Source organism: Triturus cristatus, chromosome 5_2, assembly GCF_964204655.1.
Source record: "Triturus cristatus chromosome 5_2, aTriCri1.1, whole genome shotgun sequence".
NCBI lineage: Eukaryota > Metazoa > Chordata > Amphibia > Caudata > Salamandridae > Triturus > Triturus cristatus.
The window spans coordinates 490,125,788-490,152,112 of record NC_140588.1 but is presented as its reverse complement, the minus strand read 5'-3'; positions in this window follow the sequence as shown (position 1 = coordinate 490,152,112).

Genomic DNA, 26,325 nt, shown 5'->3' with positions numbered 1-26,325 from the left:
CTGGGTGACTGCCTACACTCCAGCAAGGGCAACCAGCCTTAGTGATGCTGAATGTATTTGCATTACAGACTGAAACCTCAAACCCCACTCGCTTGTAAATACTGTGCATGATTATACCTGGAAAGGAGCTGGGTGTGTGCTAAGAGTCTGCTTCTGCACCAAAAAATCGCTCCCCCTTTTTCCTACTAATGCAAATATAAAATTACCAGAGTTGTACACAATAAATCTCTGCCTATATTTCCCAACATGTGTAACCTGGGTGACTGCCTACATTCCACCAAGGGCAACCAGCCTTAGTGATGCTGAATGTATTTGCGTTACTGAGTCCAACCTCAAACCCTTAAACTATTCTTTTTTTATACCAATACACCTTAATTTATCGTGAAAACATAGTCCATATTATTTTACATGTTCCTCACATTTAAATTTCTCCCAAAACAGAAAATACTAAACACAACTTCAACAAAAAGAATTACATTTCTATTATTCATTTCTTAATTTACCATATACATCTCCTCTCAAACTCTAAACTCACCTTTAAAATTAGTTAGTTGTGAAAGAAATGTGGCACTCAAATAGCAGATTATCAGAGCCAGGATCTCTGTTCTCTACACCTCTCTCCTCTCAGCAGAACCAGATAATGGCAAAGTTTCCCTCTATTTTTCCACACATATACATGAAAGTTTCAAATCTCAGTGCTTCCCCCTTTTTTTCAAATGTAATCACACATTTCTATTGGTTGAAAACCAACCCTTTTCCAAAAGTACCCTTCCCCCAACTTGACTTCTGCCTAGTACCCTTCCCCCAACTTGACTTCTGCCTGCTACCATAGCAACAGCTCATGGAACACTGCTGTGTGGAGTCAGGTCAGAAGTTCGCCAAACAATGTTTCAATTCCACAGAGCAAGAGTGCTTGACTTTTCAAACCTAACAGCAAATCCATAGTACTGTTCTTTGGTAACACATTTTCTGTACCAATACAAAACATGCTTCTATTAATTTACACATACAGCCTAGTTTTTATTCTAGAATGGTATGAAACAGCCAATCAGTTCTTTTTTTTTTGAAAAAAATATGTATGCCTCCATTTCCAAACTGTCTTTCTTTTCATATTGCCATTCTACTGAAAGACACCTCCTGAGTGCATCCAGTTCTCCTTTGAATATGTTCACAGTGTGGATTGTAGGGCACAGCTATGTCTTCTGGAGTGAAATGTTTGCAGAGAAAACAGGTATGGTGAGAGACCTTGCTTTGCCAAATGTAGACATTAAATGGATTGGTCAGAGAGGGTTAAAGTGGCACCAATTGATGCCATTGGTGAAATCCTTCATGCAAATCCAACACCCTGACCTCATAATAGTGCACTGTGGTGGCAATGACCTAGGCACTTTGACTGGGGTAGGTCTGGAAATGCTTATGAAGGACACCTTTGCACAACTGTTTTCACTTTTCCCTAAAACTGCCTTTGTGTTTTCTAACATATGCCAAAGGCAAAAATGGAACTGGTCCAATCATTTCTGTCCGCAGATTGACAAAGCAAGAAAGCACGTCAACAAATCTGTTTCTGCTTTCCTCCGTGACTATGGTATGGGTTCCATTTACCACAACAACTTGCGTTACGACATGCAAGACATTTATAGAGGAGATGGTGTGCACTTCAATGATGAAGGGAACAGAGTCTTCCTCTTGAACCTTAGACTCTGCATCGGTACTTACTTGTAGGTACCAATAAAAAATCACTTCATAAACACAACGGCTCTTTTTAGAGCCCCCTAATATCTAAACACTTAAATCTGCATTTCATTTCTTTTTTTTTCTTTTTTTTACCGTACGCGTACGGTGAGCTTACCGTACGCGTACCCCGCGATTTTTTTTTAAAATCAATATATGTTTTCTTTGTACTTTTCTGTCCTTCTTTGACCCCCTTACAAATGTTAGGGGGTCTGTAACTCTCTCCCTTGCCCCCTTTTCAAGATATCACTCTTTTTTACCGGAGTGAAATACACAAAATGGCAGCCGCCGCTTCCTGGTTTCGGCCGATTCGAATGTTTACTAAGATCTAACAGCCAATCAGAATCGCGCTCGCGCACGCCACCGTACGCGTACGGTAAGCTTACGGTAAGCGTACCGTAAGCTGGCTCAGATATATATTGATTTAAAGGCTATTTTCTCAGAATCTACTGAACAGATTTACACCAAACCTACAAAAGGCACTTCCTTGACCTGAGGACTACCTCTCTGCCAAATTTCTAGTAATTCTGTTCAGCCGTTCGGGCTGTAGCCCTGTCTAAAGGTCCTATGGAAAAATGCATGGGAAAAACGCGTTTTGGGACCCCCCTTTTATCTCAGCCCCCGCTTGACGAATCCCCCCGAGACTTTCAGGGTAGGAGCGGAGCGTAGCGCCCCACCTATTTTGAGAAATTCGCGAGGATTCGTCAACCGGCGCCAAAGTTATTCAAAATAGAATGTTGCGGATTTCCTATGGAAACAGGGTCCTAACTATAACTACCTACTGGCGACCGCCAGTAGGTAATATATATATATATATATACCAATCTGTATTGAGATTGAGTGGATATATAACTGGCTGGATGGAGTATTTAGTCGCTGTCTGACTGTCTGTGTAAGTAAGTAATTAAAAGTGTCTCACTTAATACATGGATTAGTAACTAAACTATGTGAATGTGTGCATTACTGTCTCTGTTGCTGTATAACATGCTGCATCAGTTGGTCACTAACTACATGAGTGTGTATATTAGTTATTGATTAGTTGGGTGATTATTTGTATGGGACACTGAGTTTGTGTGTTTTGTTGGATGGGTGTGTGTAACTCTATGCATAGATGTGTGAATGGTTGATTGACTAGGTGTATAGGTTTAAGAGTGCATGTGGAAACAGTTGTTTGGGTGACTGAGTGTATTTATTTGTGTGTTGGTGAGCGAATATATGTTTTAGTTGTACATTTTCAACAAAGTAAAAAAAAAATGTATTGTATGTGAGAGTTGGTGTATATAAATAAGTATGTGTAAGAGTCAGTGATCGTGAGAGTAACTTTATGAATGAGTATATAATTGTAATGGTGTTTTTTTAACATATTAACTATGAGTTACTATGTGTTTGAATAAATTAGGTGTTGTTGGATAACTGTGTAGGTGTGTAAATGTAAGTGTGATTAATTTTTTTCATGAGTGAGTAGGATGACTGCATAACCGACTAAGATGACTGCTGATGTGTCAATGTCTATATATGTGTATAAGTGCATTTGATAGTGTTCTATTAATTAGTGACTGCATGTATAAATGATTCTGTTGTTGAATGGGTAGTTGTGTGTGTAGACTTAGGAATCAGTGAGTGGGTATGTAGTAACTGGTATTGGTGTGTCAATGGTTTCAAATATGGTACTCTGTATTTTACAGTGAGTGATGAAAGGTTATACTAGTGTATGTTGAGGTGTATCAGATTGTCACATGGATGATGTCATGAGTGATGTCATTTGGGATGTCATCAGTGATGTCATGAGTGATGTCACTGACCATGTAATGAATGATGCAATACGTGACATCATCAGCAGTGCATTGCGGGCGCGCGAGTTATAGTTAGCAGAACTAACTATAACAGAGGAATTTCTATGGTTTTGTACGAGTGAAATGGCCAGCTAACTATAACACCCCTGAAACCTATGTTTTTTTCTGTGAATTTATAAGGTTTTTTAAATGCTAATTTCTAACTACAACGTCTCTGAAACCTTTGGTTTTTTCAGTGAATTCCAAAGCTTTTTTAAATGCTAATTTCTATCTATAACATCTCTGAAACCTATGTTTTTTTTCAGTGAATTTCAAAGGTTTTATAAATGCTAATTTTTAAGTGTGATAGTAGTTATACCTATTGTTTTGTACTGATTTTCTACAGTTTTTTAACTGTTCATTTATAAATATTTTATTCATTAAATAACATTATATATTTTTCTGAAAATTGCAAAAAAAACATTTAAAAAACTTCAAACTGAAATATTGATTAATTTTTTTGTTTTCATCACGGTGGGTGTGCGGATTCTAGCCGCAATTTAAAAAAAGTTGTAAATCATCCGCGTACGGTGTGCGACGGTTGCGTGTTTTTCAGTTACATGATATACATTTAATATTACGTGATGTGGGCGATTGGTATGCAACCAGTCCGCGACTCCTGCTCCCGCACATTCGCGACACATGCGCATTACGGTACGAGATGCTTGTGCAGTGGCGGGACCCGCATGATGTCATATACGTGCTGGGGCACGCTGGGTGCGCAACTCCCGCAAAAAAATGTTATGTTCCAAAATGATATGTATGTGTCTTTAATATACATATTAGGGCAAGAGATTATCTAAGGTAGTCATAAAAATAACATATTTGTACTTATAATAAACTTATATTATTTTTAAATATATTGTCGCGAAGTCGGGTGCGTGCATCGTGAGTGCAGAGAACCAGGTCAGCAGAGGTGCAGTAGAGCCAGAGAAACCAGGTCAGCAGAGCAGTTGTGGAGCCAGAGAACGAGGTCAGCAGAGCTGCTCTAGAGCCTAAGAAGCAGGTCAGCAGAGCTGCTCTAGAGCCAGAGACCCAGGTCTGCAGAGCTGCTCTAGAGGCCGAGAAGCAGGTCAGCAGAGCTGCTGTAGAGCCAGAGAAACCAGGTCAGTAGAGCTGCTTTTGAGGGAGAGAACCAGGTCAGCAGAACTGCTTTAGAGCCAGAGAACTAGGTCAGCAGAGCTGCTCTAGTGCCAGAGAACCAGGTCAGCAGAGCTGCTTTAGAGCCATAGAACCAGGTCAGCAGAGCTGCTCTGGAGGCAGAGAACCAGGTCAGCAGAACTGCTTTAGAGCCAGAGAACCACGTCAGCAGAGCTGCTTTAGAGCCAGAGAACCAGGTCAGCAGAGCTGCTCTAGAGGCAGAGAACTAGGTCAGCAGAGCTGCTCTAGAGCCAGAGAACCAGGTCAGCAGAGCTGCTCTAGAGGCAGAGAACCAGGTCAGCAGAGCTGCTTTAGAGTCAGAGACCCAGGTCAGCAGAGCTGCTCTAGAGCCGAGAACCAGGTCAGCAGAACTGTTGTAGAGCCACAGAAACCAGGTCAGCAGAGCTGCTTTAGAGCCAGTGAACCAGGTCAGCAGAGCTGCTGTAGAGCAAGAGAAACCAGGTCAGTAGAGCTGCTTTAGAGCGAGAGACCCAGGTCAGCAGAGGTGCTTTAGAGGGAGAGAACCAGGTCAGCAGGTCTGCTTTAGAGCCAAGGGACCAGGTCAGCAGAGCTGCTCTAGAGCCAAAGAACCAGGTCAGCAGAACTGCTTTAGAGCCATAGAACCGGGTCAGCAGAGCTGCTTTAGAGCCAGAGAACCAGGTCAGCAGAGCTGTTGTAGAGCCGGAGAACCAGGTCAGCAGAGCTGCTCTAGAGCCTAAGAACTAGGTCAGCAGAGCTGCTCTAGAGGCCGAGAACCAGGTCAGCAGAGCTGCTGTAGAGCCAGAGAAACCAGGTCAGCAGAGCTGCTTTAGAGGGGGGAGTGAACCAGGTCAGCAGAGCTGCTTTAGAGCCAGAGAACTAGGCCAGCAGAGCTGCTTTAGAGCCAGAGAACCAAGTCAGCAGAGCTGCTTTAGATCCATAGAACCAGGTCGGCAGAGCTGCTTTAGAGCCAGAGAACCAGGCCAGCAGAGCTGCTCTAGAGCCAGATAACCAGGTCAGCAGAGCCGCTGTAGAGCCACAGAAACCAGGTCAGCAGAGCTGCTTTAGAGCCAGTGAACCAGGTCAGCAGAGCTGCTGTAGAGCAAGAGAAACCAGGTCAGTAGAGCTGCTTTAGAGCGAGAGACCCAGGTCAGCAGAGGTGCTTTAGAGGGAGAGAACCAGGTCAGCAGGTCTGCTTTAGAGCCAAGGGACCAGGTCAGCAGAGCTGCTCTAGAGCCAAAGAACCAGGTCAGCAGAACTGCTTTAGAGCCATAGAACCGGGTCAGCAGAGCTGCTTTAGAGCCAGAGAACCAGGTCAGCAGAGCTGTTGTAGAGCCGGAGAACCAGGTCAGCAGAGCTGCTCTAGAGCCTAAGAACTAGGTCAGCAGAGCTGCTCTAGAGGCCGAGAACCAGGTCAGCAGAGCTGCTGTAGAGCCAGAGAAACCAGGTCAGCAGAGCTGCTTTAGAGGGGGGAGTGAACCAGGTCAGCAGAGCTGCTTCAGAGCCAGAGAACCAGGTCAGCAGAGCTACTTTAGAGCCAGAGAACCAAGTCAGCAGAGCTGCTTTAGATCCATAGAACCAGGTCAGCAGAGCTGCTTTAGAGCCAGAGAACCAGGCCAGCAGAGCTGCTCTAGAGCCAGAGAACCAGGTCAGCAGAGCCGCTGTAGAGCCAGAGAAACCAGGTCAGTAGAGCTGCTTTAGAGGGAGAGAACCAGGTCAGCAGAGCTGCTCCAGAGGGAGGGAACCAGGTCAGCAGAGCTGCTCTAGAGCCAGAGAACCATGTCAGCAGAACTGCTTTAGAGCCATAGAACTGGGTCAGCAGAGCTGCTTTAGAGCCAGAGAACCAGGTCAGCAGAGCTGTTGTAGAGCCAGAGAACCAGATCAGCAGAGCTGCTCTGTAGCCTAAGAACTAGGTCAGCAGAGCTGCTCTAGAGCCAGAGAACCAGGTCAGCAGACCTGCTGTAGAGCCAGAGAAACCAGGTCAGCAGAGCTGCTTTAGAGGGAGAAGAGAACAAGGTCAGCAGAGCTGCTTTAGAGCCAGAGAACCAGGTCAGCAGAGCTGCTCTAGCTGACACTGACTGACTGACACTGACAGAATGACACTGACTGACACTGATTGACACTGACACTGACTGACACTGACACTTACTGACACTAATTGACTGACACTGACTGACTGACACTGACTGACACTAATTGACTGACACTGACTGACTGACACTGACCGACACTGATTGACCGACACTGACTGACTGACAGTGACTGACACTGACACTGATTGACTGACACTGACTGACTGACTGACTCTGACTGACTGACACTGACGCAATGACACTGACTGACACTGACTGACTACTCTCTACTACTCTACTATTCACTCTCTACTACTCTCTCTACTACTCACTCTCTACTACTCTCTACTATTCACTCTCTACTACTCACTCGCTACTACTCTCTCTCTACTACTCTCTCTCTACTACTCACTCTCTACTACTCATTCGCTACTACTCTCTACCACTCACTCTCTACTACTCACTCTCTACTACTCTCTACTACTCACTACTACTCTCTATGACTCTCTACTACTCACTCTCTACTACTCACTCACTCTCTAATACTCTCTACTACTCACTCTACTACTCTCTACTACTTTCTACCACTCACTCTCCACTACTCTACTACTCACTCTCTACTACTCTCTACTACACTCTCTCTACTACTCACTTTCTACTACTCACCCTACTACTCTCTACTACTCACTCTCTACTACTCACTCTCTACTATTCACTCTCTACAACTCACTCTCTACTATTCACTCTCTACTACTGGCTCTCTACTACACTCTCTCTACTACTCACTCTCTCCTACTCACTCTACTACTCTCTACTACTCACTCTCTACTACTCACTCTCTACTATTCACTCTCTACTACTCATTCTCTACTACTCGCTCTCTACTACTCTCTACTACTCACTCTCTACTACTCACTGTCTGCTCCTCTTGACTACTCACTCTCTACTACTCACTCTCTACCACTCTACTATTCTCTCTACTACTCACTCTCTACTACTCACTCTACTACTCTCTCTTACTCTTTACCACTCACTCTCTACTACTCTACTACTCATTCTCTACTATTCTCTCTCTACTACTCACTCTCTACTACTCACTCTACTACTCTCTACTACTCACTCTCTGTTAGAAAAACCCCACTCCCACACCGGAAAGGGTGGTGGTAACGGGGTCCTTCCAGACATACACAGTGGTAGCTTGGCTCGAGTGGTCAGGGGTCAGGCACCGTGTTAAGCATACGCAATACCCATACAATAACCATGCGTGCATCCGTTCCAAAAACGACACTACACCTTAAAAATTATGAAAATATCTCTGTGTTTATCTTCTTTTCTCTTAGTTGCTGATTAAATAAATAATAATACAATCACAGAACACAAGGCTTTTCCTTACGAAGTGCAGGTCAAATAAATAATAACACTTTACAGGTGCAATAAATAGGTTCAGGTCAAATAAATACTGTGAGGGAATAAATACTGTGCAGGAATAAGTTAGCTCAGGACAATAAATACATTACAGGAATAATTTAGATAAATACAATAAATACAGTACCCTCAATAAATAATATCAGCCAACAATGACATTCTTAAAATCAGATCACATTTTAAATACTATGGGCTGATTTGGCCCAGTCACAGCTTGTGGTTAGGTGGATGGCCTGAGGGTGTCTCACCTAGCTTGGGTAAGGCTGAGGCTAAAACTGAGGTAGATCAAGGGTAATCTAGGAATCTGTCTCTCCCAAACTACACAACCCCTCACACAGGTCACTGTATCAGTCTCAGTCCACCCCTGGCACTTCCAGGCTGGTCCTAACACCTCTTCATCCCCTAGGATGGTCTCTTAGAGCTCCACAGGGCCTTAGGCGCCCTCTATTCCACTTACTGCCCTTTTTATGAAGCTCCGACGCCGCTGGAGTCGTGTCGACGCCGTGAGGCGGTTCCGGTTCGATGTCGGCGGCCTCGGCGCAATGTCAGTTCTTGACGACGCCGATAGGTGGCTCCGGTTCGATGTCGGCGGCCTCGGCTCGATGTCGATCTCCGATTCGATGACGTCGCGCAGTCTTGGCCCGATGACGACTTCGAGCGGCTCCGGTTCGATGACGTCGGTCGGCCTTGGCTCGATGTCGACCTCCGGTTCGATGACGTCGGGCTGTCTTGGCTCGATGTCGACTTCCGCCGGCTCCGGAGTGCGACCTCCACTCCCGACCTCCGGCACGATTCTCTTCAGGTTCCGGCGACTCCGGAGTGCGACCTCCACTCCCGACCTCCGGCACGCTTCACCTCGGTCTCCGGCGACTCCGGAGGGCGGACTTCACTCCCCCGTCGACGCCGCTCACTTGACCTCAGGTGTCTTCCTCCTCGACCTCTGGTACTCTCCACGACCTCCGTCGGCGCCCTCTCTCGACCTCTGGCGGCTCCGGGTACGACGTCTGCTTTCCAGTCAGCGCCGCTTCTCCACCTCGGGCTCCAGGTCTCAGGCTTCTCGACGTCGGACTCCAGGGAAACCAATAAACAGGTCAGATTCTTGCTTTTCTTTACTTCTAAGGCCTGTTCCTGCTGTCCAGGTCCTTAAGCAGGTCCAGGCTGGGCTCAGTCAGTAGGGACTAGTATCAAGGGTGGGTTTATGGACCCCACTCCAGGCACAAGTTTCCACCCCTGCTGCCTCACTCCTTCCTCCTTCAGGTTTCTGCTCCTCTCTCTTCACCAGTCAGGTGCCAACTGCCAGCTCCAACTGTCAACTCTGGCTTTAGCTTCTCAACATTCTAAACCGCCTCCAACTGTCACAGGGTTCCAGAATGTTGCAGAAGGTTCTAGTAGGTTCCAGTGGGTTCTGATGATGTCACAGGTGGCCACCATTTTGTGCTCCAGGCCCTCAGACAGAAGTTCCAGGGGTAGATAAAATGGCTCCCTGAATCTGCATCAATACGAAAAAGTCTGGTGGTTCCCAAAAAGGAAAAAAATACTAACAGGGTTTGAGGCAAAAGTGGGACAAAATAAATAATGATGAGGAGGGACCACCCAAAGGGCTGACAGGTCTAACACGCGTCCCCCCCAGCTGAAAGTGGGGAGAGCTACCCAACCCCTTGGGAGTTCTCATCACTAAGGCGGAAATACCTTGAGAGACCGTCTGCATTGGCGTGGTCCACTCCAGGCCGATGTTCCACCTGAAAGTCCATTCCCTGTAGGGAAATAGACCACCTCAACAACTTGGGATTCTCCCCCTTCATCTGCATCAGCCAACGAAGGGGTCTGTGGTCGGTCTGAACCAGGAAGTGCGAGCCAAACAGGTATGGCCGCAACTTCTTCAGAGCCCATACCACTGCAAAGGCTTCACGCTCTATTGCACTCCACTTCTGTTCCCTGGGGAGTAGTCTCCGGGATAGGAAGACCACGGGTTGATCCAGACCCTCTTCATTGAGTTGCGATAACACTGCCCCAATGCCATGTTCTGATGCATCTGTCTGGACAATGAACTCCTTGGAAAAGTCTGGGGCCCTTAAGACCGGGGCCTCGCACATGGCTTGCTTCAGCTTCACGAAGGCCTGCTGACAAGCCTCCGTCCAGACTACCGGTTGAGGTTGTTTCTTGGACGTAAGCTCCGTGAGGGGGGCTACGATGGTACCGTATCCCTTCACGAAGCGGCGGTAATATCCCGTGAGGCCCAGAAAAGCTCGGACCTCAGTCTGTGTCTTGGGGGGTTCCCAGGCCATGATGGCCTCGATCTTCGCCTGGAGGGGTTGCACCGCTCCCCTACCCACCAAGTGTCCAAGGTACACTACCGACCCCTGCCCGATCTGGCACTTGCTGGCCTTGATCGTCAATCCAGCTTGTCTCAGGGCCTGGAGAATAGCTTGCAGGTGACGCAAGTGATCCTCCCAGCTGTTACTGAAGACGGCTATGTCATCCAGATAAGCAGCAGAGAAACTCTCCATTCCGGTGAGGATCTGGTTTACCAGGCGCTGAAACGTGGCAGGTGCGTTCTTTTTTTTTTTTTTTTTTTTTTTTTTTTTGTTTGAAACCGTTTATTGCAATCTCAAATATATACAAGTATGGGCCTACAACCTTCCGGCCGGCCGCTAGAGTGACAGGAGCATATGACATACATACAAAAAAAGGCTCTTGGCGTTGCAGAGAGGTAAATCAGGAGGTATCAACGACGTGGGCCACATGACTCCGAGCCCGCAATACGGTTTCATTTTATAAAAACACAACAACACAAAAAAAAAAAAACCACACCCGCAAGGCAACCCGCAATCCGAAGTGACAGCACGTGCTCCTTAAGTGGGGGACCCCAACCATCCACAAGAATCTAAAGAGGGGAACGGGAAGAGAACAGGGACTGGGGGACCCTGTGCCCGGGGCCGGGGGAGGGGGTCAACTAGGGGGACGGAGCTGGCGAGGCAGCTGGCAGCAGTGGTGGCTCACAAATACCCCCGCGGTAGGTGTTCCAGGGGCCCCAAACTTTCACCCACGCCCCAGGCTTACCTCTCGCCACGTACACCACCTTTTCTCGGAACATGCACCAATCCATGTGTTCTTTCCAAGCCGACACCGCCGGGGGCCTCTGGGACCCCCACAGCTGCGCGATGTCACGCTTAGCTATCATATATCCCAGAGTCACCCACCGTGTCTGCGGAACCGAGTAGTCAGTTGGTTCCCACACATTCAGCAAGCATCTCCTCGCTTCAGGCAACAGCGCGACACGCGTAACCACTCGCAGGACCTCATGCACACCACGCCAGAATCGCTCCACCTTCGGGCATTCCCACAGAATATGCAAAAAAGTCGCCAAAGCACCACACCCACGCTTACACAGCCCATCCTCGGCATAGCCCATACGCAGAAGCCTTGGCCCCGTCATGTAAACCCGGTGGAGGATCTTTAGCTGGACGAAGCGAAGGCGAGCCGGTATGGCCACCTCCTTCGGAGAGGCCACCGCGGAAATCCAGTCCTCGTCGTCCAACTCCAGCCCATCGGCAACCCAGGCCTCGCGGAGGCCAGTCAGCAGGCCCGAGCGATCATTAATCAGTTTTTGTATATGAGGGAGATCGTGCTGTCCGGAACATGGCCATCCAGCACTCTATCCTCCAGGGGGGATGACTCCGGAATGGAGGCGACGTCTGGGAAGACGGAGCTCAGTGCGTGGCGGACCTGCAAGTACCGAAAGTATTCACTGCCCTGCAGCTGAAACTCCGTCTGCAGCATCTCGAATGTTTTAAATTCCCCCCTCGTCCAGAGGTCCCCCACTGTACTGATGCCGATCGTGTCCCACTTCTCGAAGCCCTTCGAGGTCCACAGGGAGCCCAACCTCTCAGACGCATATAGCGGTGACGCCCGGGTCAAACGGTCCTTCCACCCCATAGCTGCGTTAGCCACGTGCCATACTCGCACCATGACACGCGTAGGTCCCGTCAGGCGGGGGTCGGCGCGCCAGAGTAGAGCGCTCGATTGTAGTCGCCACCAGGCAGGAGCATCTTGTCCATTTCAAATGCCGGGTTTAAGGCGGGCCCGTAAAGGCCATGATTAATTGCAGCTAGCTGGGAGGCCCAGTAATACCGTTTAATATCCGGGAGGGCAACCCCCCCGTCGTACCACGGGAGCGTCAACTTCGCCAAGGCAATACGCGGCCTCCCGTCCCAGAACAAGCGACGCTGTAGACTCTCCACCTCACGGAAGTAGCGCGCCGGGACCAAGTCCATAGTGTTCTGGAGAGCGTACAGGAAGCGTGGCAACGACATCATCTTAAACAATGCCGCCCGGACGAGCGGCGAAAGCGGCAGGCGCCGTCAACGCGCGACGTCTTCCTTCAAGCGCTGGAGGGGGGGAAGCAAATTCCGCTCGTAGCGGGCCTCCGGGTCCAGAGTGATATAGATACCCAGGTACCGGAACCCCTGAGAGGCAATCTGGATTGGACAGTCCCGCGGGAGGACGGGAGCCTCCCCGGAAAGCACATACACACATGATTTAGCCCAGTTGATGACAAGGCCTGAGTTGCGGCCGAATGAGCGCAAAACATCAACCAGGACAATCAGTGATTTACGCGGGGAGGCGAGGTACAAAAGGATATCGTCAGCGTATAGGGACACGCGGTCCTCATACTCGGGGGTCCAACGGAGACCACGGATGGAAGGGTGACACCGCAGCCACTCCGCCAGGGGTTCCAAGGCCAGTGCAAACAGGAGAGGCGACAAGGGGCAACCCTGTCACGTGCCTCGTCCCAGCGCGAATGGGGCCGAGACTCGTCCATTCACCACCACCTGCGCCAATGGGCCCGAATACAACAATTTGACCCAGCTTATGAATCCCAGTCCAAATCCAAATTTCGCCAGCATCGCCCAAATGTATGGCCACTCGAGTGTATCAAACGCCATGGTGGCGTCTAAGGACGCCAAGATGGCCGGCTCCCGCACAAACGGAACACGCGCGAGCACCTCGTGCAGGCGCCGCAGATTAAGGGCCGTGTTGCGATGGGGTATAAAGCCGGACTGGTCTTGGTGGACCAGATCGCCCACCACGCCGACCAGCCGGTTGGCGAGCACCTTGGCGAGGATTTTGGGCTCCGCATTCAAGAGCGAGATAGGCCTATAGGATGTGACCCGTTCTCGGGGTCTCCCCTCCTTGTGGATCACTACGATTGTAGCCAGACGCTGGTCCGGCGGGAGGGAGCCCCGCGAGTGGGCCGCCAGGAACATCGCACGAAGGTGGGGTGCCAGCACATCCGGTCGCAGCTTATACAGCTCGATAGGGATACCGTTTGGGCCCATGGCCTTGCCAGATGCGACCGAGCGTATTGCAAGGGCAATTTCATCCGAGGTGGGAGCAGCCTCCAACGACTCCCTGTCCTCCACCGAAAGGGAGGGCAGCGCGATGTCCCGAAGCAGGGCATGGGAATCCTCCTCCGAGCAGGGAGAAACCGGGGAATACACCTCGCGGAAATAATCCGCGAAGCAGGAGACAATGTCTTCTGGCTCGGTGACACGTACACCATCCATTCTCTCGATCAGCCGGACCACACGATTCGCTCTCTCCTTTTTATCCAACCACGCAATCAATTTACCAGCCTTATCACCCACATCATACAGTCGCCCCTGTTGCTCTCTACTGAGGCCCCTGGCCGCCTCCGTGACGAGGGCCCTATAGGCCGCCTGCTTAAGGTGTAGAACATGTAGTGCGGCATCCGTCACCCCACTCCCCAGGTCACCCTCTAGTTCAGTAATTTCGGCTTCCACCCGGGTCACCTCCTCCTGTTCGCGCCTCCGGGCATGGGAGATAAAGGAGAGGGCCTCCCCTCTAAGAACTGTCTTGAAGGCTTCCCACAGGGAGATAGCCGAAGGGACAGACCCCACATTCTCCTCAAAATACCGCTGCAAGGATTTAATCAAGTCGGCACGAATAGTGGGGTCGCGCAGGTACCATGCATTGATTGGAGCTACCCTGCCCTCCCCCCTCGGGAAGACATCAAAATGCAACAGGAGCGGGGAGTGATCTGAAATACCCCGCGCCAGATGGCGCACCTCTCCCACTCTCCCAGCATAGGCCGCAGGGACAAGGACATGATCAAGCCGCGAGAGGCTACCATGGGCACCCGAATGAAAGGTGTACTGCAGCTGCGCGGGATGTTTTAGTCGCCAGCAGTCTACCAATCCCAATGTATCTAAGAGGCCGGGCAGCCACGCCTGTGCCCGGGGGAGGTCCCTAGGGGGGTAACGATCCATAGTCCCAGAAGCCACCGCATTGAAGTCTCCCCCAACCACCAGAAACCCCCCCGGGAGGTCAAGGAGGAGGCGCCCCAGATCCGCAAAAGTGGTAGATTGTAACCCCGGTGGGACGTACACTGATACAAAAACGACTACTCTGCCCTCCATTCTCCCCACCAAGACCGTGTAACGTCCCCTCTCATCATGGCGCACCTCATCTATTTCCAGCGGGAGCGAGTTCTTAACCATGATGCCCACCCCCCGCGAGCCCGACGTGAAGCCCGAGTGGGCCACCAAGCGATAGCCCCGCCGATTCATGGCATAAAAGGAATTACCAATAAGGTGTGTCTCCTGCAGAAAGACCACATCTGGAGAAATTCGTTTCAGATACTGCAGGACCACACCTCGCTTAATCCTATCCCCCAGTCCATTAACGTTCCACGACAACAGAGTCAAATCCCTACCCCCCATCACATACAGAAGCCATCATTTGTCCCCCCAAGAGCACCTCAAAAACACCAACACAGTAAAGGGTTTGCCTTGCGGTAAAAACGAACAACACCCCACCCCAACCCACCCGTCCCAACAGAACTCCCCCCTCCCTGCACCCCTGCATGAGCCCAGACAGCCCCCCCAAAGTGCAGTGTGCCTGTCGCCCCATAGATGAAAAAACTAACTAGTCCCCCAGAGGAGGAGGGAAAGCCCCCAAGAGACCCCGCACGACCTCCACAGGAGGGGAAAATACACGAGCAGTCAATGATAACAATAATATTGTCCCGAGCAAGGCCTACTATTTGTCCCTCAGTCCTGATCCGGCGGGCCCTCCCCACCAACCGCACCCCCCCCACCCCCCCGGCCCCGATCCCCGGGCAAAGTGTCCAACCAGTCCCCGGCCACCTCGGGACGATCAAAAAAGTGTGTGCGGCCATCCACCTCTACCCTCAGCTTAGCTGGAAAAAGCATTGCGTACTTAAGGTTCAGGTCCCGTAGACGACGTTTAACTCCGAGAAAACTCAGTCTCTGCTTTTGGACCGCCGGAGTAAAGTCAGGATAGAAATTGACGTCCATGTTGTCGAGTCTGACCGGTCCTTGTAGCCTAGAAGTCTGCAGGATAGCGTCCCTGTCCCGAAAATTGAAAATCCGGGCAATGAGAGGCCTCGGCGGGGCTCCGGCCTTAGGTCTTCCTCAGGGGACCCTGTGGGCACGTTCCACCGCAAAGAGTTTACTCAGTCCCCGGGGCTGGAGGTGGGTGAGAATCAAGTCCTCCACAAACAGATCCGCCGCCTCCTCCTCTCGTCCCTCCGGCACCCCAATAATGCGGACATTGTTCCTCCGGGCCCGACCCTCGGAATCCTCCAGTCGACGATCCATCAGGGCGCTCGCCTGGCCAAGCCGGCGCACCTCCTTTTGGAGGGCCGCCACGTCCGTAGTGAGGCCCGAGGTAGTGTGGGCCAAAGAGTCGACCCGGTCATTCGTTTTGGACAAATCGGCCCTTACCAGGCCCACATCCACGAGGACCGAGTCTATCTTCTGCGCCAGAGTGTCAAAGCGCTGGTCCACCGAGGCCTTCATTTCGGCGATGGCGCCCATGACGTCTCGGAGGGTCAGATCCGCGGGCAGAGCAGGAGCATCAGTCGGGCCCGCAGGGGACGTACGCGGCACCTCAGGAGATCCCTTCTGGAGGGTGTAGCGGTCCATGTTGTTGGACTGATGGGCCGTGCCACGGCGGGTCGATTTCACCTTTGCCCGGTCGCCATCTTGCTTTGTGGACATGGTTGCAGTCCCCAAATCGTGCCAATCTCCTCGAAGGGGCCGACAAACCAGTTCACGGGCTCCGGGGGGGGGGCGACCACAGGTCCGCAGGCCGGATCACAGACGGCGGGTCGGCCGGGCACCCGGGCAAGGCCACACCACCGCACACCGCCCCGCAACCCTACCTCGCCCGTCAGCAAGGAGGGCGCAAAAGCGAAAGTGAAAGTGCGGGGTACGCGAGTCGCCCAGCCTTGCCCGCCGCTGTTGTTCACTTTGTCTCCGGATCGCCCCACTACTCCAATCCGGGGGGCCGGCGTGGAGAAGGCCGCAAACCTCAATCGGTGCTCCCGCCGGTGTCCGAGGTCCGATTTGGAAACGGAAAACGGGTGTCACCTCAGCTCGGGCTCACAGACACAGTCCCCTCATCTAGGACAGGATATAGTCAGGATTAATGCAGGAGGTCGCGGAGGTCCTCGGGAGCCTCGCACCTACACGGCCATCTTGGTTGCGCGCTAGGCTCCTCCCCGGCAGGTGCGTTCTTGAGCCCAAAGGGCATCACACAGAACTGGTAGTGGCCATTGGGCGTGGAGAAGGCTGACCTTTCCCTTGCTCCATCAGTCAAAGAGAACTGCCAGTACCCAGAAGTAAGGTCAAAGGTACTTAGATATTGGGCAGCTCCCAGCCGGTCAATCAATTCATCCGCCCTAGGGATCGGATGAGCATCAGTTTTGGTTACTGAATTCAGTCCCCGGTAGTCCACACAGAACCTCAGTTCCGGTTGGCCACCCGGTGGTGCGGCTTTTGGTACTAACACCACCGGACTGGACCAGGGGCTGCTAGAAGGTTCGATCACTCCTAGCTCCAGCATCTTAGTGACTTCACTGTTAATGCTGGCCTTCACCTTGTCGGACATCCGGTAGATCTTGGACTTCACAGGTGGGCTGTCTCCTGTGTCCACGTCATGGACGCACAGGTGAGTCCTACCCGGGACAAGGGAGAACAACGAAGAGTACTGCCCCAGGACCTGGCGGCAGTCCTCCTGCTGTTCAGGAGTTACAGATGGGGAGAGAATCACTCCCTCCACCGACCCATCCTTTTCTTGAGACGCAAACAAATCGGGGAGAGGCTCGCTTTCCACGTCCTCTGCTCCGTCAGACACCATCATCAAGATGACTTCGGGCCTCTCGTGGTGGGGTTTGAGGCGGTTGGCATGCAGCACCCGTAGGGGCTGACAAGGGGTTTTAAGGTCCACCAAGTAGGTAGCCTTACCCTTCTTCTTCAACACCTCAAAGGGTCCTGACCAGCGATCCTGGAGGGCGCTAAGCTCTCCTGGTTCGATCACCCACACCTTCTGGCCAGGCTCCAACTCCACCGGGTGAGCGTTGTGGTCATACCACGCCTTCATTACTGCTTGGCTGGCTTCCAAGTTGTCAGAAGCTTGCTTCCACAACTTAGCCATTTGGCTCCGGAAGGCCAGCATGTAGCTCACCACATCCTGGGGAAGCTTTCTGGGAGTTCTTTCCCATCCGTCTCTCACCAGGTTGAGAGGTCCACGTACAGGGTGCCCGTACAAAAGCTCGAAGGGGCTGAAGCCCACTCCCTTCTGTGGCACTTCCCTGTAGGAAAAGAGTAGACAGGGTAGGAGGACGTCCCATTTCCTCCGCAGGCTTTCAGGCAGACTTCTGATCATGCCTTTCAAGGTTTTGTTAAACCTCTCCACCAGACCATTGGTCTGGGGGTGGTAAGGAGTTGTGAACCGGTAGGTCACTCCACACTCCTTCCACATGGCCCGCATGTACGCTGACATGAAGTTGGTCCCCCTGTCGGACACAACTTCCTTGGGAAAACCCACTCGGGTAAAGATTCCCATCAGGGCCCTAGCCACAACAGGTGCTGTTATGGTCCTCAGAGGTATTGCCTCTGGGTACCGTGTGGCATGATCCACCAAAACCAGGATAAACCTGTGACCAGCTGTAGTCGGTGGATCTAACGGACCCACAATGTCGATGCCCACCCTTTCAAAGGGGGTGCTAACGACAGGAAGTGGTTCCAGGGGAGCTTTTAGCTTCACCCCTGTTTTCCCACTGGCTTGGCAAGACACACATGTCCGGCAGTAGGTATCGGACGACACTTTCATTTGAGGCCAATAAAAGTGTGGGACAAGACGGGCGAAGGTCTTGTCTTGCCCCAGGTGTCCTGCCAAGGGGATCTCGTGAGCCAACTCCAGAAGGAAGGCTCGATAACGTTGAGGGACTACCAAGGCTCGTGACGATCCATGTAGGGGTGCCTTGGGTTCACTGTAGAGGAGGCCATCCTCCCAGTAAACACTGTAGTTCCCTTCAACGTTCCCTGCTGCCTGGGCTTCGGCCTGACGCCTCAGCCCCTCAAGGGTAGGGCACTCCCACTGGCCCTGGCAGAATTCCTCCCTGGACGGGCCTCCCTCCACGTGCCACTCGGCCGGGATGGGTAGGTCCTCCAGTTCGGTGACATCCCCCACCGCAGACTCCTGGTCCACCACCTCCGGTGGCCTATCCGTCCTACGGGGTGTGGACGCCGAGGCAGGCTCCTCCTGTCCTCGGTTCTTCCCTTGACTGGCAGCTGGCTGGGCCTTTGTTCCAGGCTCCAGCCGAAACGAACTCCCTCTCCGGGTAGTCGCGGACCTTGTGCTCACACAGGCCCAGTCAGGTGTACCCAGCATCTCAGTATGAGTCCGGTATTCCACCTCCTTCCAAGCATTGTGCTCCATGTCATTCCCCAGCAGACAATCAACTGGCACGGCAGGGCTTACGGCAACTCGAAGTGAACCTGCAACCCCCTCCCATTCAAAGGGAACCTCGGCCACCGGATAGTGGCCTGTTCTGCCGTCAGCCATCGCGGCTGGGTGGAGTACATCGGGAATTACCTGCTCTGGAGACACCAGTTGGCTACGTACCATAGTCATACTGGCTCCTGTGTCTCTCAGAGCCTCCCCTCTTTGGCCGTTGATGGTGACCCACTGCCCATACTTTACGGTATTTGCGGGCACCTGGATCTTAGGAACCATCTCCCGTTCTCCCAGGGACACTAAAGTGACACCCGCCCACTCCCTTCCCTTAGTTAAGGGCATCTCCTCCCCGAGCACTGCACTAGCTACTCCGGGGGTCTTTCCTCCAATGGGAGGGGGTGGTCGTTTCGGGCACTTCGCGTCTCCCTTGTAGTGTCCAACGCCACCGCACTCGTAGCAATGGACAACCCTTGGCTGCTGACTCTGGCCAGGATTAGGGTTTCTGGGTGGGGTAGCCCTAGGGGTGAATCCTGTTCCCTTTCCTTGGAAATTATTTTGGGGGCCTTTGGAGAACTCCTTTTTCTTTTCCCCTCCCTCTTTCTTCTGGGGGGCGCCCTGTCCGGCCTTTTGAGTATCCCCTCCAGTCCCCCTTGTGGACACCCGGGTACTAGCCCAAATGTCCGCCTCCTCAGCAAGCTTCCGGGGATTGGTCAGCTTGCTATCCACCAGGTGTTGACGCAGTTCAGGGAAACATTTTTCAAGCAGGTGTTCCTTCAGTACTAAGTCAAACAACCCCTCGTAGTTCCTCACTTCACTGCCCTGAATCCAACCCTCTAGTGCCTTCTTTGCATAGTCCAGGAAGTCCACCCAATTCTGTGTGCCCAGTTTGTGACTACCCCGGAACTTCTGTCTGTACTTTTCGGGTGTTAGTCCAAACTTTCTTATGAGCGCCAGTTTCATGGTGGGGTAGTGGGTCTGCTCATCCTCCTCTAGTGCCAATAATGCATCCCTACCAGCTGGAGGCATGTACCTGTACAATCCTCCTCCCCAGTACTTCTCTGGAACCCCATGGGCCCTTAACGAGACCTCATAGGCCGCTAGCCACTTGGCAATATCGTCGCCCACTCCATAGCTAGCTACTATGTCCTTTGGGAGGTAGGGTTTGGGTTCCCTAGTGAACTCTCTTTCTTGGTCTTTGCTGCCACCATTAGGAACAGTGTGTGCCCCGACTCTTAGGATCTGAAGATCTATCTCTTTCAGCCTTAGCTCATGAGCCATCCTCTGTTCCTCCTTCTCTTTCTCCAGCCTTGCTAAGTCCCATGTGAGCTGTCTTTTCTCCCTCCGGTCTGTTAACTCCACTTCAGACAAGCCACCGCTAGAGGCACTGCTGCCCTTCCTGGAAATGGTTCTGGGCCCCGCTACTAGGTTCCCCACCTCAGGTTGGTACATCCCAGCCCCCTCGCTGTCAGGCTCTCCATCCCTGTCTTCCTGCTCAGCCTTGCTTTCTCGTCGTGCCTCCCCCCAAGCCCTTAAGCTGGTTTGGAGTGCACCCTTCTTTGCTCCTGGGGGACAATACACCCCCTCCCGCTGACAAAACTCCCTGAGTTGGGCCACAGTATAGGTTTCCAGGTCTTCTAGCACAAACTCCATTTTGCCCACTCAGGTCAGAAGACAGGTTTTTACAGAAGCAATGCAGGGGGGTACCTTTAATAATACCTCCTCCCACCACCAGAGTAAATTTGGAAAAAACAAAAACTCACAATTAGGAAGGCCGCTTTGAGAAAACTCCAGGTGTAGGCCTATGGACTACCCACAGTTATTGTCGAGTATGCGTAGGCACAGCTCAATCCCGCCGCTGAACACCAATTATGTTAGAAAAACCCCACTCCCACACCGGAAAGGGTGGTGGTAACGGGGTCCTTCCAGACATACACAGTGGTAGCTTGGCTCGAGTGGTCAGGGGTCAGGCACCGTGTTAAGCATACGCAATACCCATACAATAACCATGCGTGCATCCGTTCCAAAAACGACACTACACCTTAAAAATTATGAAAATATCTCTGTGTTTATCTTCTTTTCTCTTAGTTGCTGATTAAATAAATAATAATACAATCACAGAACACAAGGCTTTTCCTTACGAAGTGCAGGTCAAATAAATAATAACACTTTACAGGTGCAATAATTAGGTTCAGGTCAAATAAATACTGTGAGGGAATAAATACTGTGCAGGAATAAGTTAGCTCAGGACAATAAATACATTACAGGAATAATTTAGATAAATACAATAAATACAGTACACTCAATAAATAATATCAGCCAACAATGACATTTGTAAAATCAGATCACATTTTAAATACTATGGGCTGATTTGGCCCAGTCACAGCTTGTGGTTAGGTGGATGGCCTGAGAGTGTCTCACCTAGCTTGGGTAAGGCTGAGGCTAAAACTGAGGTAGATCAAGGGTAATCTAGGAATCTGGCTCTCCCAAACTACACAACCCCTCACACAGGTCACTGTATCAGTCTCAGTCCACCCCTGGCACTTCCAGGCTGGTCCTAACACCTCTTCATCCCCTAGGATGGTCTCTTAGAGCTCCACAGGGCCTTAGGCGCCCTCTATTCCACTTACTGCCCTTTTTATGAAGCTCCGACGCCGCTGGAGTCGTGTCGACGCCGTGAGGCGGTTCCGGTTCGATGTTGGCGGCCTCGGCGCAATGTCAGTTCTTGACGACACCGATAGGCGGCTCCGGTTCGATGTCGGCGGCCTCGGCTCGATGTCGATCTCCGATTCGATGACGTCGGGCAGTCTTGGCTCGATGACGACTTCGAGCGGCTCCGGTTCGATGACGTCGGTCGGCCTTGGCTCAATGTCGACCTCCGGTTCGATGACGTCGGGCTGTCTTGGCTCGATGTCGACTTCCGCCGGCTCCGGAGTGCGACCTCCACTCCCGACCTCCGGCACGATTCTCTTCAGGTTCCGGCGACTCCGGAGTGCGACCTCCACTCCCGACCTCCGGCACGCTTCACCTCGGTCTCCGGCGACTCCGGAGGGCGGACTTCACTCCCCCGTCGACGCCGCTCACTTGACCTCAGGTGTCTTCCTCCTCGACCTCTGGTACTCTCCACGACCTCCGTCGGCGCCCTCTCTCGACCTCTGGCGGCTCCGGGTACGACGTCTGCTTTCCAGTCAGCGCCGCTTCTCCACCTCGGGCTCCAGGTCTCAGGCTTCTCGACGTCGGACTCCAGGGAAACCAATAAACAGGTCAGATTCTTGCTTTTCTTTACTTCTAAGGCCTGTTCCTGCTGTCCAGGTCCTTAAATGGTTTTTCTTGCTTTGTCCCACACAGGGCTCCAGGCTGGGCTCAGTCAGTAGGGACTAGTATCAAGGGTGGGTTTATGGACCCCACTCCAGGCACAAGTTTCCACCCCTGCTGCCTCACTCCTTCCTCCTTCAGGTTTCTGCTCCTCTCTCTTCACCAGTCAGGTGCCAACTGCCAGCTCCAACTGTCAACTCTGGCTTTAGCTTCTCAACATTCTAAACCGCCTCCAACTGTCACAGGGTTCCAGAATGTTGCAGAAGGTTCTAGTAGGTTCCAGTGGGTTCTGATGATGTCACAGGTGGCCACCATTTTGTGCTCCAGGCCCTCAGACAGAAGTTCCAGGGGTAGATAAAATGGCTCCCTGAATCTGCATCAATACGAAAAAGTCTGGTGGTTCCCAAAAAGGAAAAAAAATACTAACAGGGTTTGAGGCAAAAGTGGGACAAAATAAATAATGATGAGGAGGGACCACCCAAAGGGCTGACAGGTCTAACACTCTCTACTACTCTCTTTCTACTACTCACTCTTAACACTCTCTACTACTTGCTCTCAACTACTCGTTCTCTACTACTCTCTACTACTCACTCTACTACTCTCTCATACTCACTCTACTACTCACTCTCCACTACTCTCTACTACTCACTCTCCACTACTCTCTACTACTCACTCTCTACTACTCTACTACTCTCTACTACTCTCTCTCTACTACTCACTCTCTACTACTCTCTACTACTCACTCTCTACTATTCTATCTCTACTACTCACTCTCTACTACTTACTATCTACTACTCTCTACTACTCTCTCTACTACTCTCTCTACTGCTACTCTCTAATAGTCTCTACTACTCCCTCTCTACTACTCACTCTACTACTCACTCTACTGCTCACTCTCTACTACTCCCTCTCTACTACTCTCTACTACTCACTCTCTACTACTCTCTCACTACTACTCTCTACTACTCACTCTACTACTCACTCTCTACTACTCTTTACTACTCTCTCTAAGCTACTCACTCTCTACTACTCACTCTCTCCTACTCTCTACTACTCACTATCTACTACTCACTCTCTACTACGTTCTACTACTCACTCTCTACTACTCTCTATTACTCTCTACTACTCACTCTACTACTCATTCCCTACTACTCTCTACTACTCACTCTCTACTACTCACTCTCTTCTACTCACTCTACTACTCTCTACTACTCACTCACTGCTAATCTCTCTACTACTCTCTACTACTCACTCTGCTCTCTATTACTCACTCTCCACTCTCTACCTCTCTACCTCACTCTACCTCTCTCTCTACTACTCTCTACCTCTCTACCTCTACCTCTCTACCTCTACCTCTCTACCTCTACACCTCTACCTCTATACCTCTACCTCTCTACCTCTCTCTACCTCTCTCTACAAGCACACATATGCACATATATATATGCATAAATATGCATTTATATATATGTATGTGTAGATATGTACATACATATATAAACATATATATAATCTGCATATCTATATAAATACAAATATAAATGCATGCATACATATACATATATGCATACCTATGCATGGTATGTACATGAAAGTTTGAAAAACACTAACACAGGCAAAGCTAAAAACCATCTAATTACAAACAGAAATGCTTTAACTTAAACGAGAGCGAGACCTATTGCATTTTCAATGCTTGTTTACTTGGTTCCATCAAGAAGGCATTCAGATGTATCACACATTTGCCATACATTCTGAATGGTAGCTAGGCCTGGGCTAAATTTCCGTTCCGCTTGCGGAAATTGCGATAATTTGACATTTTCGCGTTCCGCGGAGAGCGCGAAAATGTCAAAATGTCAAAATTTCCGCATTCCGCAGCTTAGCGATAATTTGTTTCTTGCTCGCGCTGTAAAATAATACATTCTCGCGTGCGCGTGATCGCCTTACCTGAATCCCCACGTTCACCGACAAGTTTTCCCGATCCGGTCGCGTTCTCGACGAGATGTTGGATTGTTGGTAGCCATTTGCGCTGTCTCGCGACAGTTCGCGCCCGCAGTAATGTCATTGGTCGCTCGATCACGTCTTTCTTCTCGCGATCATGCACCGCAAGAAGAGTGAAAACAAGATGGGCGTGCCCGCGAGCAACCGCATGGGTAAGTTGGCGAGCTGCGACCACGCAGAAAATACCGCGAACGGGCGGGAAATAAACTTCCGCGTGTTTGCGGAGATTTTAAACATTTTCGCGATAATTTGCGAAAGTCACTTTCGCAAATTCCGCCCACCCCTAATGGTAGCACTCTAGTGCTCATTAGATCATTGTAGTAAAGCTACTGCTCACCAGGAAAGTCTGCTTCTGGTATTCAAAGTACATGTTTCAGTCTGCATGTTAGAATTTTTTAATGAAATAGAAGAGGATTTGAGAAGTCAAAATGTGCACTAACTTTTCTTTCTGCAGCATTAGTCATAATTTCTGTGGCAAAATGAACCCCCTCATTTTGTTCCTTTGCAAATTAAATGTTTTAAGTGTTACCAATTTATTCCAATCAAGATAACTTCAGGTGTGCCATACTTTTGTCAGAAGTAAGACTGTTAGCGCTCTTGTTGTTATTTAGAACACTCTGGGACATTTTGTCATTGGGCTATACTTGGGCTACATCTGGGTAATATTTGTGCTACATTTGGGCTCTTTTGTTTCTGGTGGCCATCTTAGGAGACCTATTTGTTATGAAGTTTCCTAATTTCCTCATTTACTACAGTCTCCTCAGTAGGAAATACTTTCAGTTTTTTACTTTGATTTCATCAAGGAGGCATTCAGATGTGTCACACATTTTCCATAAATTCAGAATGTTAACACTCTAGTTGCTTACTAGATCACTGTAGTAAAGCTACTGCTCACCCGGGAAGTCTGCTGCTGGTATTGAAAGTGCATGTTTCAGTCTGCATGTCAGAATTTTTTAATAAAATAGAAGAGGATGGTAAAAGTCAATCAAAATGTGTCCTAATTTATCTTTTTTCAGCACTAATCATAATTACTATGGCAAAATGAACCCCCTCATTGTGTTCCTTTTAAATTAAACTACTGACTCTCTACTACTCACTCGCTACTACTCTCTACTACTCACTCTCTACTACTCACTCTCTACTACTCTCTACTACTCTCTACTACTACTTTCTACTACTCACACTCTACTACTCACTCTCTACTACTCTCTACTACTCACTCTACTACTCTCTACTACTCTCTACCACTCACTCTCTACTACTCTACTAATCACTCTCTACTACTCTCTACTACTCTCTCTCTACTACTCCCTCTCTACTACTCACTCTACTACTCTCTACTACTCACTCTCTACTACTCTCTCTCTACTACTCACTCTCTACTATTGACTCTCTACTACTCCCTCTCTACTACTCACTCTCCACTACTCACTCTCTACTACTCGCTCTCTACTACTCTCTACACCTCAATCTCGACTACTAACTCTCTACTACTCTACTACTCTCTACTACTCTCTACTACCCACTCTACTACTCACTCTCTACTACTCTACTACTCTCTACTACTCACTCTACTACTCTCTACTACTCTCTACCACTCACTCTCTACTACTCTTCTTCTCACTTTCTACTACTCTCTCTAGTACTCACTCTCTACTATTCACTCTACTACTCTCTACTACTCACTCTCTACTACTCTCTCTCTACTACTCACTCTCTACTACTCTCTACTACTCACTCTCTACTACTCGCTCTCTGCTACTCTCTACTACTCACTCTCCACTACTCTGTCTCTACTACTCTACTACTCTCTACTCTCTCTACTACTCACTCTCTACTACTCTCTCTACTACTCACTATCTACTACTCTCTACTGCTCACTCTACTACTCATTCTCTACTACTCTCTACTACTCAATCTCCACTACTTCACTACCCTCTACTACTCACTCTCTACTTCTCACTCTCTACTACTCTACTACTCCCTACTACTACCCACGCTCTACTACTCTCTACTACTTGCTTTCTACTACTCACTCTCTACTACTCTCT